Source organism: Cricetulus griseus, chromosome 2, assembly GCF_003668045.3.
Source record: "Cricetulus griseus strain 17A/GY chromosome 2, alternate assembly CriGri-PICRH-1.0, whole genome shotgun sequence".
NCBI classification, from domain to species: Eukaryota; Metazoa; Chordata; class Mammalia; order Rodentia; family Cricetidae; genus Cricetulus; species Cricetulus griseus.
The window spans coordinates 168,444,803-168,453,643 of NC_048595.1; the positions used below are offsets into that span (position 1 = coordinate 168,444,803).

General features: G+C 39.0%; 1 pseudogene; it reads right to left on the reverse strand.

Moving 5' to 3' along the window:
* Nucleotides 1-4,569: 4,569 nt before the first annotated feature.
* On the reverse strand, nt 4,570-6,705 carry LOC100757799 (annotated as a pseudogene).
* Nucleotides 6,706-8,841: the final 2,136 nt, after the last annotated feature.

The following is an 8,841-nucleotide window of genomic DNA, read 5'->3' on the forward strand; positions in this document are numbered from 1 at the left end:
TCCTATAAACCATCCCCTAACATCTGAAGGACAAAACAAGCATCCCTGGAATGAGAAAGATGGATGATCTCTTCATCTTAGGGATTCTCCTGTAGGCCATGGGGAAAGCCAAAGGCAAACTCTTGGTGCATTACCCAGCACACAGATTCCTCACTTGTCCCTTTTAAATTCTTCTTCTGAGCCAAGAAAACTGCATAATAGTTTCCACAACACTTTAACAATGAGAATATGACTCATGTTTAGAAATAAAAGTTGATATTGAATATACAGCAACATACTGAAGCAAGCACAAAGATGATAGGATACCATCCATGTCTTCATGTTCATCTGGTCATTTGATTCAAAGGATTGCATTTATCTCTATTGCTTTTCTTCTCTCACCACTTCCATTCACACACCCACACACTGACACGCATTAGCTCTTCCCCAGCTATCTGGATACATGGATGCTAATGATAAATTTTAGATATTGTAGGGAGAATATAATGACTCCCTTCCAAATAATAATGGATGGTCCTGTTAATTAATGATACTTTTCAAGATTCCCAGGATAACTGTGAGCTTCAAAGCTGAATTCTACCATGTAGATAGTCATCGGGCCCCAAGAACATAAATTTAAAATGACAAATGACCAGAAGATATTGGAAATCTCTAATTAACTGAAGTCATTACCCAAGCAATAGTACATTTAGCTTATAAGGTCAAACAAAAGATCATTTAATCTATGATTTTTTAAGATATAAAGCCAGGCTAGCTAAACCTCCTATTTTGTCACCTTTTGAAGGTTTGAGTTTTGATGTTTTCTTATTTTAGAAATTCTGTCAAATAAACAAAGTTATTTGCCTAACAGCATATTTATGATCATATTTCAGATAATGGGACATTTTTGGTTTATGTAAAAAATATAAAAATATTCTAGATTATTCATATTATCCATTTGTCCCTAGAGTAAGTTAGAGCACTTATTTAGCCTGTTCTCTTGACATAGAAAGATCCAATGGGCATCCTTGGACACAGTGCCTTCCATCGCCAGGATCTAGTTACCATTGCACCTGGTTGGCCTGAGGCTTTCAGATTTCTTTTAGGCCTGTTGGAATCACAAATGCATACTGTCAGCATCAGACTTCCCTTTAGGTTCATCTTGTTTTGTTTTCATATTAGCCAGGAATGAGGCCAATTATAAAAATATAAGTAATTGTGTATGCCTACTACTCTTACGGGACTTCCCATCGGGTTCCTCAGCTGCCTCAGAGCCCCCAAATAAACAAATGTATGCTATATTAGTTATAATACGGTTAGTCATTGGCTTGGGCTTCTTATTGGCTAGCTTTGTCTTAATTATTAACCCATTTATATCAATCTATATATTGCCACAAAGCTGTGGCTTATTCAGTAATGCCCAGCATGGTGAAACTCCTTCAGCATCCTACATGTTGACTGACTCTGCCTACACCTTCCAAAATCCTCCTCATCTCCTAGACCTGCCTATTTTCCTGCCTCATTGGCCACAGTACTTTATTCATCAACCAATAACAGAAACATATGTACAGAAATCCATTCCCCATCATACTACTCTTTGCTCAAGGTCATAAGAATGCTCTCAGTATGGTGAATTTGTATTTCTTTTTTAAATTAAATTATGTTTAAAATTTCATTTTACAGTCCAACCACAGCAAACCAACAGCCAACATCAAGTTAAATGGAGAGAAACTCAAAGCAGTCCCACTAAAATAAGGAACAAGAGAAGGCTGTGCATTCGCTCCATATGTATTCAATATAGTACTGGAAGTTCTAGCTAGAACAATAAGACAACAAAAGGAGATCAACGGGATACCATTTGAAAAGGAAGAAATCAGACTATTTCTATTCACATATTATATGATATTATACAGAAGTGACCCAAAAACTTTACCTGGGAACTTCTAAAGCTAATAAATACCTTCAGTAATGTGGCAGGATACAAGAATTTGTATTTCTGTCAGTAATTTTTCCCAGTGGTTGCAATTACAGTTCAAAACCACCAGATGGCCAAAGGCAGAATCACGTAAATCTACACTAAAGCTATTTGAGAGTTCATGTTGGTAGTTAAAAACACTGGTCTGGTACAACAATTCATTGACATTAGTTTCTCTGGGTAATTGTCTAATTTTGGCTTAAAGCTATTTCAGGATTGCATTCTCATTGCTATTGAAAAGGCCATCTCCCAGCAAATTGTATCAGATTTGTGGGGCATTCCTCAATAAGAAATGATTGGAAAGTGGCTGGCCTAACAGACAGAGCACTGACATGTGAGCTGAGCCAATGTGTGAAAGACCTCAAAGCTGACCAGCATGAGAAGCCTTATCCTGACAGCTCCAGTCTCTTGATGGGCATTATTTAAAATCAAGGGAAAGATGACTCCTAGGAAGTCTATGCCATGTCAAATTGTTCTCTATGTGAACATTTGTCTTCATAAATCATTTAAATCTCCTGATTTGCAATTTAAACTTCTCTCCTGTCGCCCTAGTTGGCCGTTGGTTTTGGAAAAATAATTTTAACCAAGGATCTGTACAGGATACCTAAGTGTTAACTTTCTGTCTGCAGATAATTCATTTTGCTTTATTGAATTTATATCTAACATATTTGTTAAATATACTATCATTTGATAATATATCATAATATAAATCACTTGAAAATAATTATTGAGATTTATGCAAATAATTTAAAATTTAAAACACAAACTAAATAATACAAGTATAATTAAAGATTTTTTATCAAGTATGTTTTACTGCAGCTTTAAAAATCATTGATTTTGGTTTTAATAGAATAATAAAAAAGAGAACCACTTTTTATAATTATCTTAATCATGATTTAAAAATAGACTTTTTAAACTTCATCTCTTTATTTTGCATCCCGACTGTAGCCTTGCCCCCCATCCTGCTCTCCAAGTCCTCTCCCCTGCCCTGTTTCAATTCCCTTCTCTGTCTCCATCCAGGAAAAGGTAGGACTCCTATAAGTATCAACAAAACATGGCATATCAAGTTGCAGTAAGACGTAGCACCTCCCCCATATGTTCAGGCTGGGAAAGTTGACCCAATATGAAGAGTAGGGTTCCAAAAGCCAAGGAAAGTCGAGACAGTCCTTGTTCCTGCTGTTAGGAATCCCATAGAGGACCAAACTACAAAACTGTAACACATATGCAGAGTACCAGGACAGTCTCATGCAGGCTCCCAGGTTGTTGGTTCAGTCTCTGCGAGCCCCTATGAGCCCAGGTTAGTTGATTTTGTGAGCCTTCCTGTGTTATCCTTGACCCCTCTGACTCCAATTCATCTTTTTTCTTTTCCTCTGTAGGATTCCCAAACTCTGCCTAGTGTTTGACTGTGGGTCTCTGCATCTGCCTCCATCAATTGCTGGATGGCACCACTCTGATGACAACTGGGCCAGTCACCATTCTACTCACAGGGGATGGTGAGTTCAGGCTACTTAGCCACTATTGCTAGGAGTTTAAGCTTGGGTCCTCTGCATAGACTCCCCTGAGATTCTGAGATTCCGCTGCACCAGGATTCTGTCAGACCCAAAAATATGCTCCCCTCAGCAGTACCCCTCAGTACTCTCGCCCTCCACACTCTCCACCTGATCATTTATGTTGCCATTCCCCACCCACCCTCAATCTATTCACGAAATATCTTCTATTTACCCTTTCCCAGGGAGATCTAGGTTTTCCCCCATGAGCTCTCCTTGTTACCTAGTCTCTCTGGGTCTTTTATTTTACAGCTAATATCCACTTAAGAGTAAGTACATAACATGTTGGTCTCGTCTTTATTTGTCTGGGTTAACTAACTCAGGGTAATTTTTTCTTGTTCTGTCCATTTGCCTACAAATTTCCTGGAGTCCTTGTTTTTAACATCTCATCTGTTTAGTATTTTAGTGTTTCAACTGCTGAGCCCCAGAGAAAGGAAGAGAAACAGATTTCTGTGAGATTGTGTCTCCTAGAAATGGCAGAAGTTACTCAGATAAAGCCTTACCAGAATAGCTTCCTAAACACGAAGTGATGAAGGACAACATAGACATATTAAAGTGGATGGCAGAAAAACCATGAGGCCTCAATCATATGCAAAGAACTACAGCAACTAAGGAATTCTGAGAGTGCAGTAGACCTTTTTAGAATATAGCACCCCAATTACTTATCCAATACCAAATGGTCAGTCCTGAAAACATATATACAAGTAACATTAGATGGACTGAGCAGGTTGTATTTATGCATTTAGGAATAAATATGTAAATACTCTGGTCTTGTATGTGTGTACCCACATGTGTGTTTATGAATGTATATGACAACAATTAATGAATAAAGAGGCCATGATACTGAAAGAGAACAAGGAAGGGTATATGGGACAGTTTGGAGAGATGAAGGGGGAAATGATGTAATTATATTAAAATCTTTACAAATAAAAGAAATAATGTAAAAGTATTTTAATATTTATTGAAACAGATCATGAGAAAGACAAATGAACAAAATCATGGTTTTTTTCTCAGGAAATGGTATATATCATCACAGTCATATTCAGTTTCAACAAGATGCCACAACTACAAAAATAATGTGTACATTGCAATCAATGCAAACAATCAAATGGAACCCCACTCATTAAAAAATTAATTCAAATTACCCCAAAAAACAACTGAATTTTTTAAACAACTTTATACATCCAGCTAACAAATTAAAATGGTTAACAAGAAAAAATACAAATTCAGAGGTCTGGTATTGATGTTTTAAAAAGTCAACTGCTTAAGCATTTCTATCGATTCGAACATCAATCTCTCAGCCACTCAGCTTCATGCCGTTCATCATCCGGTAGGACACCTCTAGAGACTCAAATTTAACCACACCGCACTCCTTAGATTTTCCGTTCTCCATCTTGATGTCTGCATACAGCACGTTGTCACATTCGTTGAATCTGTCCTTTGGCATATTCCATGTAAAATCAAATAGGAGATTTCTCACAAATATCTGGCAGGCCTTCTTGGCTACTCCAGGTGCATGGCCTACAGTTCCGCCAAAGGAACCTGCGAAGCTTCTTCCAAAGTTGCCCCGCTCCATCTCAATGGCTCTGTCAAAGGTAGCACCTCCAGTGCCACACATGGCCAGACCAATTCAATCAATGCCAGCATGCAACACAGGGCCCATGGTAGGGCCCATATTCTCCAGACTGTTGGCGCCCATGTGCTCTAGGCCCATGTGCTCCAGGTTGTTGGTGCCCACGCCTTTGGGCTCCTTGCGATCCATGCTTAGGCCCATACGCTCAAGGGCAGGGCCCATGCGCTGAATAGTTTGGCCCAGTTGGTCAATAGGCATGTCCATGTGCTCCAGACCAAAGCCCATGCCGGCAACCCTGCTCTCCATTCCAGAGCCAATGTGCTCCATGGTCTGGCCCATGTGCTCAATACTGGATGCCATGTGGTCAAGATCAAGTGGGCTCATGCACTGGATGCCAGAGCCCATGTGCTCAACTGAGCCCATGCAGTCCATGACTAGGCCCATATGCTCAATCTCAGAGCCCATTCGATCCATGCCATGGCCTAGACCTTCACCCATGTGCTCCATGCCAGCACCACCAATGCAGTCAATGCCAGGGCCCATCCTCTCGATCCCAGGGTCACTGCCTCTAGCTCCACCCCCTCCCTTCTTTGCAATGATCTCTCCTCTCTTCAATGCATTATTTAGGATTTCATCTATTCGGCCCATGTTCATCCCAAATCCAAATTGTCCCATATTTTCCATACCACCACCAAAGGGTCCTTCATTGCTTCCAATTTAATTTATTCCAAACCCTGTGCCTTCCATTCCCATTCCTGCAGGCCCTAGGTTTCCCATTCCAATGCCTTTGTTCAAGTGGTTGTCATCAACAGGCTGCCCTCCAGGTCCTAATCCTATGCCAATACCACCAAGACCATGAGGAAGTTGCTATGGTCATTTAGGAGGGAAAAAATATCTCCCTTTGGTAAGTCCCTCTCACCCATTTTGATGGGCATTGGTCTATCAAAGAGCAGCTGGCCATTAAACAAAGATATAGTTTGGACACCTTCAATGGACTGTTCAAAAGCCTATTCCACGACTTTTCCCATCTTTATCTTCCTGAATGTCTGTTCTGATCACCACACTAGCCATACTAAATACTTCCTTCAGTTTCTTTCAGCCAACTTTATAATCCAGATTTGCTACAAACACCGTGCTTCCAAGTCTTCCAGCCTTTTGCATTGCTCTCCTTGCATGTTCACCATCAGGATCTTCTTTGACTTTCAGTGATCTTCTACTCAGACTAAGCTTATTCAAAACTTCAGCAGCTTTTTTCATGCTCTCTTCCATCTTGAATTCAACAACAGAGCATCCCTTTGACTTTCCTTCAGCGTCCATTAAGAGCTCCACGTATGTTACCTCACCATACTTTAACCGGTCATTAAGTGACTGCCATTTCACATTAAAAGTTGTATTGGTAATGAAGGCTCTGTATCTTTTGGTTGGATTGGTATATGGCTCAAAGTGATTGCCTCATCTTTTTGTTTTTCTCCTTCCTCTTCTTATTCTGAGTAGGTCGTTCTCCTTCACCCTTCAGGCCTGGAGCTCCGTTGCCGATGTGCAAGAAGGGCTTGCTGCTCTCTTCCTCCATTGTGGGCTTTCTTGCTGCCTCTTGGGTCACCACTTCAATCCCTGCCACCATTTTCTCTATGTCTGGGCTTTGTGTGAGGAAGCAAAGTCACAAAATCATGTTTTTAAAACAATTACATGTAACAACAAGACAAGTCAAATACAGAAACATCATCAGCATCTCATCACTGTTCTTTTCCTAACCTTGCAAATGGCATCACAATTTCATTTTCTCTCATCAATAGCCAAACAGCAACAACAAAACTTACATAATTTAATTATTCAATATCACTATTTTTTCTTTGAAACTGCTTTTCATTAAACAGTAAAGCATAATTTGAACATGATTACTAATACTAATGCATTCCCAGTTAACTTCTCAAATGTTTGCCTCCTAGTACAAACAAACCTTGGTCTCTCTGATGTTTAATCTGCTAAGTCATTCATAGTCCATGTTCATCTCTAGTCCCAAAAGAGGCCCTCTGGGTCAAGGGAAGCTTACATAGTGGGTGAAAACATTTGGAGTTGTTTACTTCTATTTACCAAGTTGTCCACCTGTTTCTTTCTCTCATCAGGATTTTCTATTTTTCACATACATATGATCACCACTCATCTTCTCAAACACCAAATGGGTTTATTTTCTGCAAAAGAAAGTTTTTGGCTTCTTAATGTGATAGTTTTGATTTTTTTAATTCTTCATTTTATAACTTCTGTCTATTTTCTATCAATTGAAGAGTAATTGCAATCTTATTACTAATAATCACAAATGGCAAGCCTTAGCTAAAAGTGTATCTTATTTTAGTTAAGTGTCAGCCTTTACAGCTTAAGCTACTCTCTTACGTGAGAAATATGAGTCACCTCTATGAAGAGATTTGGGAAAGAAGAGATAAACAAAGAGGCATGACACTATGGACAAGATACAGAAGCTGTGCATTGGGCATATAGTCCTGGTTACTTTGGCAATTGTACATTATTTTAATTAGGCATGAAAGACAGGGTTAAGCCTATATATCAACATTTCATCAAGTAAAACCTTCATCTTCAATGTCATAAATATCTGTATTTCTTATTGCAAAGTCTCTATAATTGTACTTTTTCTAGAGTAATGTAATACAAAAACTCAGGGAAGTTTCCTATTATGCAACTAATTTGCAGTAAACAGCACATTGCTATTATAAGGCTCCTTGTACAAGTCTTAGTCATCATCTGTGGAAGCATGGTCTTACTGTAAAGCTCCTAGCCCAATGTCTAATTAACATATGGACAGTAGGGGAAAGCTTCTGCAGGGAACTGTACCCAGGATCACACTAGAGATAAGTCAGGCATCCAGGCGTAGAAACAGTCTCCAAATAAGGTCAGGTAGAGAACAGGCTGCCTTCCACTAGGTGGGGGTGGGAGGGAGTCTTCCATATTGTCAAGAATGGAAAGAACTGACAGGGCATGGTAGACAGCAACTTATTTGGGGCTCCCAGCACAACTGTGTGTTTGAGTGGAGTTATGATACTTGATGATCATGTTGAGCTTTTTGTTCTATTCCCACCATTTGCAACACCAACTGGATGCATTCCAATACTCATCATCTTGGATAATGAACTTCCAGGCCTTACATATAAAGTCCCGGATGTATGGGGTAGCTGCTGAGGGATGGGAGTTTGTGGCCATCATGGGAGGATCATGGCAACAGGCAGGCAGACATGGCATTGGAGCAGTAGCTAATAGTTCACAACCATATCTATTAACCAGAAGCAGAGAATAGTATGCATTATCTCATACTAGCTTCTTTTCTTCAATATGTGGTGGTTCTTGTTCATATTATAACGCAAGCCTGAAATTCTTTATTTAATTGCAGCAGTATTCAGTTATACTGCTGCTAAGAATTTGGCTCCTAAAAATTCATTTATGAACAATTTTTATAAGGCTTTGATATATAGCTGGTTATATATTCAAAGCAACAGTAGGTCATTACCTATGCAAATTATAACCCCAAAAAGTCATAAATAAAATTTTCCAAAGTTGTATTTTTCATACAGTATCAGAAGAGTTCCAATCTTTTTACATTCTCAACAAATTTTGCTTTAGCCACTTTTACATTGCATCTTTGATTTATATTAATTTCATTATTCATGATTTGTGGCTTTCATGTATGCATTAGCATTTTGAAATTCTCCTGTGTAGATGTTTTTTCTATTATTTGTGCCTCTGTTTCTACTACATTAGAA